A 12,934-nucleotide genomic window follows, 5' to 3' on the forward strand; every position below is an offset into this window, starting at 1 on the left:
TCAACTGGGAAAGTTTTAACTGACATTTTAAAAACAAAACAAAAATGAAGTTATATAAAATACATATTTTTTGCAATTCAAAGTTCCGATAATAAATTAACTGGCTTAAAATAATTGCTCTTAGGAATCCAAACTATTGATTTGTGTCTCTTTCTGATACGGAAATACTCACTTTAAATTTACATTCAAATATGAAAACATATAAAAAAGACTTAAAAAAAGGCAAATTCTCATTTACATATTAGTAAACTGGGGATAAATAAGCTTGAAAGAATTCAAAGTTAAACATCATATGTTTCAAATTAAATGTCATTCAGTGAAAATATCTCTTTTATTTGCATTGTGATGCAAGTGTAGTAGACAGAGAGGCGTGAGCAGAGTAGGAATGATAGGCCAGTGCAGAGGGCCACCAGGGCTGAGAGCCCCAGGTGCCTAGCAATGGGCAAAACTACAGGCCCTTGCACGACCGCTGTCTTAAGCATCAACCCCTGGAACATGACATCTAGGCCTCAGCTGTGTTTCAGCTCCAGGCCCAGAGAAGCAGCAAAATTAGACAGAGAGACACCATGGCTGACATCAGCACCAGCTACACTGACTAATGACATCCTGGCACTGACCAATTAGTGGAGATCACAAGGGGCCATACGTGGAAAGCTGATGAACGTTCTACTGCGATTCTCCCCCAGGGTCCCCAGATACACATCCTAGGCACAGGGACCCCCTGTGTAGTCTCTCTCTTTTCCAGAGCATGCATGCACCTCTCCTCCCTCCAGGCATGTTTCTCTCTCCCTCTTTCTCCTAAGCTCCAAGGGTCCTTCTACTTCTGCGGCAACTTTCTAAATAGCCTTTCCCTTGTAATTTGAGTTTCTTGGCTCTGAATTCTTTCAAGCCAAACGGAGGTCCGGCCTGACTCGCCGCTAACACCTGGTACCGTTTCCCACCGTTAACACAAGTAGCACGAGAACTAACTTGTACCCAAAGTCGGTACCTTTTAAAAAAATACTTCAGAGGTTTAGATGGCAAGGCAATGGCATTCAGTCGCCTTCCTGTCCTACTGGCTCATTCCTCTTCCCCGTGTCTCAATTTCTGTCAAGCCCCTATGACTTCAGGCTGAATGCCTGCACTTTCCTCAGCCTCGCAGCCACCCTGCGGACGTGCTCAGTGGCGGTGGGGCTTTCACACATGCTTAGCTCTGCCTCACAGTCTGCAAATGTCAGGATGGGTTCCAGGCCATGGCGTGATGGAAAGAACACGAACTCAGTCCAGAGTCAGAGCCCCGACTCTGCCATTTCCTTCTTATGTAACCTGCCACCAGTCACAAACAGTCCCCACGCCCTAGTCTTTATCTGAAAACTCAGGGAATGATATCTCATCTATGGTGAGAATCAAGCGGGACGATATACATGGAATTAGCTTCTAAAAGGAAAGCCAGATACAAATGAAAGCTGCCTGGCAAGTTCTTTTTTTCTGTGATCAGCTGATTAGGTAATGCAGGTTAGTGGACGTGTCAGCACTAAGCCAGCCGCATAGCTGAGAGGGCTGAGAATGGAACCGGACACATGTTGGATTCCTTGTCCCACTCTTTGGGATCAAGGCCGGCTTACAAAAGTTCACAGCCATGGCAGTCTGACAAGCATGGTTACTGGGACCTGCCCAGAAATGACATAAACCAGCTAACAAAACACAGATAACAGCATCATATGCAATTAATGGGGGGTGGGGGCGGGGGTTATAGCCATCCTCCCATAACTGTAAGCCATAACAGAAATTATAGTTAGAAACATCATCATATTTTCTCTAATTTTTTTCTGAAACATGACCTACTTCTCTCAGCAAATTCTAGATAGGCCCAATTGTTTAATGAGAATGTTAAAGTCCCAACTTTTTCAAATGAAAATTATACAAGAAGCAAGCATTAGAGACCTGGGAGGGGAGCAGTAAGTAGGAAATAGCTGGACAAATGAATGAGAAAATTTCCTGAGAGACAATTAGATTTCTCTCCATATATACTTCTGTAGTTAGGCGAATCTGAAGAATTAAAACTTGAAGAACAAAAAAACATTTTTTTTCAGGCCATATGCTTGGATGACAGAATTTTCAGCAACAGCCATTTATTTTGATGACATCATCATTGAGAAGCCTAGAAATGTTGTAATTGAAAATAATAATAAACCAGTTTCCTAATCATTGGACTCCTATTAAAAAAAGTGAGGAGCTAGTGGTATCATATAAAATTTTCCCCCAGAGAAAGAGAAATAACCTAAGTAAATTAATGGTATTTTGATGCTCATAAGCTACCACATCTATTACCTTTATCAAAGGGTACAGAAGAGCAATCTTAAAGCTGGTCTCATTTTGCATTAAAGTATAACATACTGTTCAAATAGTTTACGGCAAGAAGAGATTAACAGTATCCCAGCTAAAAATGGCCAGATCATAGAAGACAGCAATCAGAAGAGTGGGTGTCCAAATGCCTACTGCTACTTCTACATTTCCTAATCTCCAAGATTGAATTCATGTAGATTTTAATGTACCATTTAGCTATAATGAAGTACCGATGTAATAGAATAGATGCCAGTTTCCTGCTCAGCATTTATTGCCTCTTCTTCTGGTAACAGTACTTTTTTTCTTAGAGATCCATGTAATTTAGCTATAACCGAGCTCACTTTTCCTTGTCCTAAGAATGGACCTATGACCTGGACAATCAGTGTTATCTGCTCCCTTATCCATAGGCTCAGGGATGGACACTGACTCCATGAAGCTATTGAGATTCCTGTTTAGGACTTTTGTTAGAACTTTTGAAAAGAGAAAAATTCTTTCATCTGGAGGCTGATAGGATGAGAGTCTGCAGCCAGCAGCCATCATGTTGCCATCTTGAGGGAAGCACCTTGCAGTGATGAAATAGCTGAAGGACTGACTGCTATGACATGGGCTCAGCTCCTAGATGGAGAAGGTGAGAGTGCTGTGACATCTGGAACCCCTGGAGTTCGCAATACCTGAAGCCGGTCATTCAAAAATAATTAATTTACAGCATCTTTAAGGCTTATGCCATGCCAGTTTGTATTGGGTTTCTGTCATTTGCATTAGCATGAATTCTGAATAACACAATTTTGCTCCATGAACTGTGGGGATTTTTACTGAATTGATATAAATGTGCTTTAGGACACTTCTTTTGAAAAGAATTTCAATGTGGCTAGTTTATAAAATGATTTAAAACCTCTTAATTTATTTGTACGAATGTACACTTGCATTTTCTCTTTTAGTTGACTTAAAGCAACGATAAGGTGCAAGACTTAAGAGTGTCTGCTACTTTTTAGAAGGGCAAAAGTTGCATTTCACACCCAAGAACCCAAAGCAAACACTATTTGAGGCGAAGGTATTGAGTAACATAAATCTCAACTCTTCTTTCAACACCTCTCTCGGAGAGGCTCTGCCAGAAGCTCAGTCGTACTGCGCTGCTATGGAAATCCCCATCTCCAGTTCACTAACGGCATCTCCTGTGGCATCTCTGTGCAGGTCCCGGGACAGCAGAGGGAATTGTTCTAGAAACTCAGCTGGCGACCAGAACTTCAATTAACTCCAGGTATTTAAGGGCAGGGAGAGTTGGCAGAGAATGGAATTGCATTCCAGAAAGCCCACATGGGACTTCCTGCAAGGACATCTGGCTCTCAAAACAGACAGGGTCAGATGAAGACGACTCTCAGACACTTGCAGAAAAGCGTTTCCTTTCCCACTCAGGACCCGGTTCTTCGCTGGGTCTCTCTCTATGTTGCTTTCTTTTTCTAAGTAAACATAGAAAACCCAGGATGCACAGGGTAAAGACTGGGTAGGGCAGATTGTAAATACTCTCAATAAATATGTTTTACATGGTCTTTCAGTGTATCATACCTGTTCTGTACTGTTGAATATTTAATAATTACACTTTTGTTTCTATTAACAATACAGCTACATTGACTGATAGGAAGAGTTTCTTTTCCTTCTAGGCCCATAGCTTCCAAACTTCACTTTGCATTAGTATCCTCAGAGGACTTGTTCAAAGTGCTGACTCTGAGGGCATACACTCCGATCTGAGGAATAAGAATCTCAATAGGCAGGGCCTAGGAATCAGGATTTTCAGGTGATGCAAATCACCTGAGAAACACACACTGAGAAACGTTATCCTGGGGTAAATTCACATCCCAGGGCGTACATCCATTTGTACATTTTAAATCTAATTAACAGCCATCCACATCACTGGTGTCATGTCCATGACTTGATGCTTTTATCATAAAAGTTTATTTATCAAGAGCCACAGAGTTAAAAAAGAGTATGTACTACCGCTCTGACTAGTTATTTTGTCTGCGATCACCCCCTGCATTCATGCCATGGGAGGATAAAGTGTTCCCAACTTGCTGCTGCAGTGGCAACACAATATAAACAAACAGCTTCAGCTCTTCTTCAGGCGACAAAGCAACAGGCATCCCATTGGACCTCATGGATGAGCCTGATCCATTTCAACTTGAAAAGGTAAACGCTTTGAGGGGTGCTTCTTTTCTACTCTAACTTTTAGCATGGAATTATAGGAAAGTACCTGCTGTATTATAGTTCACACTAGAACACATTCTTCCAATTGTGGTCTAAATGCAGTTCACATAGTTTGGTGGATGGTCAATCAACTCTGTAAGAACAATAACTTGTCTTAATGAAAACAATTTATGTGTCAGAATTGAAAGTTTAGCAACAGTATATAGAACAGGCTCTTCATGAGTCACATGTATCCATTCTGAAAGCCACATTTATGAGTCATATTTGAAATATGAACTGCGAGGTGCCACTGAATATAATGAGATAACAGTTTCACAAATGGTCCTATTGGAACTCCTCAAGTTATACCCTGAAAATTCCTTAGTTTTACAATCATATGATAGTCTTGATTAAGATCAAAGTCCTCAGTTCTCTTCTCTCTTTAACCTCTCCTTTTCATCTCTGTACCTTCTCTCTTTTTACTATCACCAAGATTGATGTTAGGGACTATTGCCATACCTCCAATGTCTACTAGAGTGCTTGGCATATGAAAGGTGCTTACTAAGTACTTATTGAATGAATGAACGAACAAAAGAATGAATAATGAACTAAGTGGCTTTCTCTTCTTTGGTCATATTGTCTTTCATTCTATCTTTATCCAGTTTTTCTACTCAAGCTGGAGTGGACAAGAACAATCTCTCATTCTCACTATTCACCACAGGCCACCAAAAATTCATCCCCCTGGCCCTTGGCAGGCTTAAAGGATTGATGTCTGTTTCCTCCACTGATGGTCCCAGCGGACAGAGAATGCTTTTTATGGAATACAGGCCAGAATTTCCCCTTTCTCCAAAGTCCTGAAGGATTCCCATATTACTCAATAACCAGCTTAAGAAAATACAGACAGTAAAAGAGTCCAGTACAGAGAACTGGATCCATGTATGTGGAAATGTGTCTCTGTGTTGTGTGTGCGGAGACTGCAAGGGCTGGGAGCTGAGGTGGTGGCTGGAGTGTGTAAGAGTAAGAACCCTCCAGGGTCTGGTAGTTTATAAAGAACTTGCCACCACACTGTGCCTGGAACCAAACAGATGATCAATAAATCTTTTTGATATCTATCTATCTATCTATCTATCTATCTATCTATCTATCTATTGTCTATCTATCTATCTATCTATCTATCTATCTATCTATCTATTGTCTATCTATCTATCTATCTATCTATCTATCTATCTCTTTATAAGTATGACCCATATCAGCCTTTTAAAGGCTGCTTAACAATTACAAGCAGATGTTTATTTGAGGCGTCTCAATTTTAAACATCTATGAATATACTTTACTACCAACCCTGTCCCATAGGCAAGAAGCAAGTGGTTCTTGTTTTCCATTATTCCCTCAACATCAGCCCACTACCGGGCACACAGTAGGTGAATAAAGTAATAAAGAGAAAAGGCTACATGAATGAGAAGTGCAAAAAGAGTTTTTAGGTAAATAGAAAGTTATTCATAGGAGAGAGGGCCTACCTACTATAAAAATGAAGTGAGGCTTCTAGGTCATCACAGAATATAACCCCAGAGTATACAAGAGGTTTTAACAGAGAGGTAGGAAAGGAAGACTGAAGGCAATTTATTAAAACAAATGGTATAAGCAAATGTGTAGAGAAAGGAAAGATTAAGAAGTTTGAAGGGGAATAATAACAAGTATAGCAACTAGACTGGAACAAATGGAATGCCTCACAGTTACAGACTAAGCTGAAAAGGTACCCAGGGACACTGAAAGGTAGGCTAAGGGAAATCAAACTTTATTTAGAAATAAGCAGGAAACCAGTCACCAGGAGAAGGGCAACAGGGAAAAGAGACCAAGCTGACCCCAAAGTAAAGAAAAAATGAAGGGGACCAGTGAGCCTTGGAAATTATTTGTATTTCAATATTTCAGATCATGGTTTTAAGTGGTAATAGTGGGAATGGGAAGAAAAGGTCCGATGTGAGATGTATTGTGAAGGAACAATAAGCAAACAGGGAGCTTTATGTTAGACGTGATGAATAAAGGGTGGGGAATGGAGTTGAGGTAAGTTTAGATACCTGGGAGAATTCTCAGAATTGAAGGAGAGTATGGCTCATCGCTCAGGGAAGAAAGTCTTTTAGTTTAAAAAAATAAATCAGTTAATTGCTACTACTATCAATGGAATTCAATTCAAAGACAAAAAAAGTAGCTTTACTAGGTACAAAACCAAGTCTGTTTAGCCCCACTTGTTTTCTTTTTGCCTTACCAAATCTAAACAGAAAAAGCCCTTATGAATGGAAACTGTAAGCCATATTATAAGCAGATAAACTGACAATAACACTTTAGTGAGAGGAAGAATAGAGAAATTTAAAATTAATTATTTTCTAGTTTTATAGATGAGGAACGTTGTGTATATTCACAATATACTAATATGTTAAGACATATAAAGGGTCCATTCACAAAGGTAAATATTCTGAACATAATAGTGTTTAAATGAATGAGGAAAAACACGGAGTGAAATCTGTCAGGATGTAGACAATACTGTTTCTTTTGTGTCTGTGTGTTATTGCTGTTGTTTGCCATGTATTACGGTGCTGATGACTAAATGAGGAAACTGAAAGAAAGGGAAATGGACACAGAACTATCAAGAGAATCCAAAAAATCAGAAAAGACCTAGAAATGACATGGGTTTGTTTTTTTTTTTTTTTTTTTTCATCCTTTGAGACAGCCTGGAGGGACCTGGAGATAATTATGCTAAGCAAAATAAGCCAGTCAGAAAAAGGTAAGTATCACGTGATCGCACTCATCTATGTGGAATCTAATGAACAAAATAAACTGATGAACAAAATAGAACCAAAGACATAGAAGCATGGAACAGACTGTGGAATCTCAGAGGGAAAGGGGCAGGGTGGATGGGTGGGGAGAGATCAACCAAAGAACTTGTATGCATATATGCATAACTCATGGACACAGACAATAGGGTGGTGAAGGCCTAGGGGGTAGGGGGAGTGCTAGAAGGGGTCAATGGGGGAAAAGGGACATATGTAATACTTTCAATAATTAATATTAAAAAAGAAATGAGATATTTTAATTAAAAATTTGTTCAAATTAAATTTCTCTTCTTCAGAAAATAAAGTGGTAACATAATTTAGTGGAGACACCAACATAAATGTAACAGAGTTAAATATTTGACAAGTGTTTCCATCTACAAAGCTTTAAGGTAACACATTTGAGGAGCATAACCATTTCTATTATGAAAATAGTGAAGCAAGTTTGTGATAAACACAATCAGAAGAATTCAAAGCAGAAAGTAAAGGCTTTCTGACATCCCTTCTCTGTCTCATTCTCTACAGAAAACTACTGCTTTAGTTTGCTGCACAGTTATAGATTTGTTCTATGTACATTAACATTTGTAATTCAACAAAACACATTGCCACCTCTTTCTAAGAAATCATTCATTCATCAAGTAAAAGTAATTGTGCACTATGCTGAGAATCCAAAGTCAAATGTCTGGATTTTGTTTTCAAGGAATTTACAGTCTAGTGGGAAGGAGAAAGAAGTAAATCAATTATCACAACAAATAACTTAGTATTGTGAAAATCATTACTTTGTCTAATGCTTATTAAATACTGTATTTTTAAAATTTCAGAAATTAAGATTAATATATTCCAGTTGAATGAAAGGTGTTTCCAGGGTGCAAATCTAGATTTATTTATACAGAAGATTTATAGAAGGTTCCTAATACAAGTAGTACAAGAGCTAGGCAGGCATTTTCAGATAAGTCAGGCAAAGCTTCTTTATATTACGGAGTGGATATCAATTAAAGTGTTCACTTTCTGGTGGTTTTAATATCTGAGAATATCTTTGACCTAAAATCTTTCACTTCAGTTTTAGCCCATCAAAAATCCATTTGAACAAAGTGAACACTAATTTTCCCATTTCCAAATATTTTGGGACTCAGGAAAACAAATGATTCATAACTATGTCTACTTCGGGCAAACAAGAGTCAATGAAAAAGGCCTCAAAGATCATCTGATTTCTGAGAACAAGACTAATGTTCTAATACAGCCTTTGTGTTCAGTCAAGCATTTCCTCTTCTTTTAAAATAAGGACAGATGTGTGCTCATATTTACAGGGTTCTTTTGATCCACCCCAGGGTCTTCCGTGTGGAACTCCTGCTTCTGAGAAATGCTGAATGAGATCATTATTCATTACTTAGGAAGGCTGCATGTTGTGTTGCATTGAGCTTTAATATAATTCATATAACCACCCCTAATTTATTGAAACATATTTTACTGTATGCCCTTAATTTTCAGATGCATTTAGTCTCTCTTTCCCTTGACTTCAAATACCAGAAAGGCTGTCATACAGAGTTTTTGAAATCTACCCAATTTAGTGCCGTAGGCACTGCAGCACAACTTATTATACACATGTTATATATCTTTGGTTCATGACATGACTGATTTACCTCTCGTGTAAAATGGTGAAAGAAAACTTAAATGGGATTTTTAAATTAAAATCACACTCAAACGTTATAGCATTAGCAAAAGAAAATTTCTAATTATTTTTCATTATTTGGCTCTATCTGTCAAAGACAGATATTTATGATATGACAGAGCAAACAGAGGTGTGAACATTTGAAATCAAAGTTAAAAGTTGTTCTGAGATCTCCCAGAAACATTTTACTTCATGTCAAGGGAAAGCAGTACGTCATTCTTGGGACACGCCAGGACTGTGATTTGCTTCGTCTCAGGCCATTGCTCTCCAACAGGACAGTGACGACAGCTGGGGGCTTGTGGCCTCATGCAATGCTGGCCTAGTAAAAACCTTATCAGAGGAAATACTAACAGTTCTGGCTACCACATCTATTTTCTTCGTCCTCTCCTCGATGAAAGATCATTTTGCAGGGATTCTGAGAGCGGAAGGTCATAGTTGTTTTCTTTCACCTCTTATCTATATGAGGAGGAAAAGTCACTCTTGGAGGAAATTTAGGAAATGGTCCATAGCCTTTGCAATACTCTGTTTATGATCTGCCCCTCTGGATTACAGATTCTGAGGATTTTTATGAATTGAAGAAATTTTGGATTTTTATGGTAGGTCACAAGCAAAATGGTTTTTAAATGTGAGTTACTAAACCCTGGCTGGGTTCGAAGTAGATGTCAGTAGGAAAACAAAATGAATGAGGATGTATAAAAGCTAAATACAACAGGACAAACAGGCTTCCTAAGTAATGAATAATGATCTCATTCAGCATTTCTCAGAAGCAGGAGTTTCACACTACAAATGCAATAGGTTATCTGAGGATAACATCAGTATCAACTTGAGGGAAGTATTAGTGTCCCTTCTCTACTGCCAGTATAATTTTTTTCTAGAATCCTTTGAATATGGTTGTTCTGATAATGTCAACATTTATCTAAGGAGCCACAGACAGTGCTGTGCTGGCGCTGGCTTGTACAAGCTCATAAGAACTGAATGTTAAATTTTCCAGAATTTTGTAAACCAGTTGTTATATAAAGCCATTATTAAAATGAAATTCTATAGACTTACCATTAAACTGATTACATTAAAAGCAAAGGTCATAAATACTCAAAACTCATACCACTTTCTAATTATTTTACTACATTTTATTACTCCCCATGCATCTATTGCATCCATGTGGTGGAAAAGCCATATAATGATGTGCTACTAGGCAGGTCTTTTTACCTGTGGATTCAGGGATGTCACATTGGTAGTTTGAAACTTGCCACAGTAGAGCATTTACAACATGGAAATTTACTAATGCTACAAATCAGCTGTCCCCTGTCCTAGCAGGCCAACTGTTAAACATTTACCACACAACACTGGTGGGGGAAGGTTCCAGGATTTAAAAAAAGAGTAAGGCCTTGCCTTCACAGAAGTTCTGACCTTACTGAAAGATAACTAAATATTTAACTATAAGACATCTTATAAATAATAAAATTGAGGTGAAAGGTGTTAAAGGAAAAGATAGAGATACAATTAATTGTGCTTGAGGTGTTCTGAGAAGGTCTCATAAAATAAACAACCTTTGACTCGACCTTTAAAACTGAGTCAAGATTTATTTGGCACAGAGAAGGGAAATGCTCTTCCAAAAAAGAACAAAGGGTAAAGTGTGAAATACCTTGGCATGTTCTGGAAAGAGCTAATAATTGAATATGTCTAGAGCAGTGCTTTTCCGCTTAGAACCAACCATGAATGGCAAAAAATGAATGGGTAATTCTATTGATCTGTAGTTGAAGCTTGAAAGGCTCATTGCTAAGAGGAATTTCTTTAATTTTATCTATTTCAGCTTAAAAATTCATCATAACTTCCCATCTTCCTTCTCATGTATTCTCATGCAGGAGAGGGGGATCAAGGAAGGAAAAACTTCTGGGAATGGCTTTAATCACTGAAATACACATTGTAGGGATATGTTTTCTACCATTCCCTAGACCAGTGATGGCGAACCTATGACACGCGTGTCAGAGGTGATAAGCGAACTCATTTTTTGGGTTTATTTTTCTTTGTTAAATGGCATTTAAATATATAAAATAAATATCAAAAATATAAATCTTTGTTTTACTATGGTTGCAAATATCAAAAAATTTCTATATGTGACACGGCACCAGAGTTAAGTTAGGGTTTTTCAAAATGCTGACATGCCGAGCTCAAAAGGTTCGCCATCACTGCCCTAGACTCCAAATATACAGGGGTGAGCAAAACTAGGTTTACAGTTCTGAGGATGCAAAACCCAGAGTTTATTGTTATATTATCATTTATTAATTACTGTATTATCTTCCATATGAACCACTGTATACTTACTTTTGCCCACCCTATGTTTATGATCCATTTAAGATAAATGTTATTGTAGGTACTTATTTATTGCCATTTTATTCTTTACTAGTAGCCCGGTGCACGAAATTCGTGCACTGGGGTAGGGGGGGAGAAGGGGCCCCTCAGTCTGGCCTTCACCCTCTCCAACCTGAGACCCCTCAGGGAATGTCCAACTACCTGTTTGTGCCCACACTTTTAACAGATAACAGCTCCCTTGTTGTTCCTTTCTTATGCTTAAAACCATTGGAATTAGTAGGTATTCAAAGTGTGTATACATTTTGGGGGAACACCCTGTATATCTCTAGTCAGTGGTGAAAGAAACCAACAGCAGATTTGGAACCCCCAGACAGGGAACCTTGCTCATTCCCCACATGTCTCCCCACTTCACTTTCCACCTTCGTGGGCAGCAGGAGAATCAACATTTTCTCTCATTAATTCGGAAAAGCACGTCCTGTCACCCATTGCCTGGCAGGAGTGCGCTAGGCCCCAAGCAAGCAAGGCTCAGTCAGGGCAGCCTTCACTCATGGGTGCTGGCACCCAAAGTGCACATTCCTCCTCTACAGTCGCCCCGACTATCCCACTGTTTCATTGAGAGGACGGAATTCCTCTCTGCCTCTGGGCTCTTGATCTTGAACGCTGACCGAAGGCACCTCAGAGAGGGCTGCCTGCGCCCACCAGGTGTGTCTGTCTGCACCTGCTCCTGCCTCAGCACCTGCATTAACTCCCCAGAGGTGATCTCGTAGCTGCACTGGCCACCGTGGGAACAGGGCATCACCACTCCGCCCTCTCACTGTCATCTCACAGGCGCCCACTCTCAGCACCCAGAACATCCAGACACTCTCCAAAGGACATGAGCACATCAGAGGGGATGTGTGCACATCCTGTGGGGGTGTTAGGCATGCCGGGTTGATGGAAGTGCGGTGGAGAGGCAGGGGGAACTTGTGCACGCCTTGGTTTGCAACTGTTGCAGGCGTGGGAGGGTGACAGTGTGCTGGGGGATGTTCGCACACCAGGGGGGGATGTGCACACCGGAGGCCTCTGGCTTTGCAGATCCGCAAACCCCCATGGTGCGGCCAGGAGGACATCAGTCTGGCCCGCCATGGTGGCTGCCTCTGCGATCCTGCACCTTCTGGGCCAGGAGGTGGATCTTGCGCAGTCACTCCTGGGCACTGATGGCTGCCTCCCCACCGTGAAGGGTCACGGATCCGAGTCCCGGGACCGTGCACAGCCTCAAGCGCTGCCCCCAGCCCGGCAGGGTCACAGATCCGTGTCTTGGTCCCGTGGACAGCCTCAAGCACTGACCCCCACCCGGCAGGGTCACAGATTCGGGTCCCGGACTGCAGACAGCCTCCCGTGCTGCCCCCCTGCCCACCAGGTCACGGATCCGGGTCCCAGGACCACGGACAGCCTCAAGCACTGCCCCCCGCCTGGCAGGGTCACAGATCCGAGTCCCGGACTGCAGACAGCCTTGCCTGCTGCCACCTGCCTTCAGTATGCAAATTAGCCGCCATCTTATTGCTTCAGGGTGGGGGTCCCCACTGGGGTGCCTGGCCAGTTTGGGTGAGGGGCTGAGGGCTGTTTTCAGGCTGGCGGGTGACTGAAG

General features: G+C 40.7%; 1 protein-coding gene across 1 annotated transcript in view; it reads right to left on the reverse strand.

Moving 5' to 3' along the window:
• The window catches only part of ADGRV1 (adhesion G protein-coupled receptor V1), a 424,156-nt gene that overhangs the window by 118,472 nt on the left and 292,750 nt on the right, over window positions 1-12,934 (reverse strand).

This window comes from Myotis lucifugus, unplaced genomic scaffold, assembly GCF_000147115.1.
Source record: "Myotis lucifugus unplaced genomic scaffold, Myoluc2.0 scaffold_0, whole genome shotgun sequence".
Classification (NCBI taxonomy): Eukaryota; Metazoa; Chordata; class Mammalia; order Chiroptera; family Vespertilionidae; genus Myotis; species Myotis lucifugus.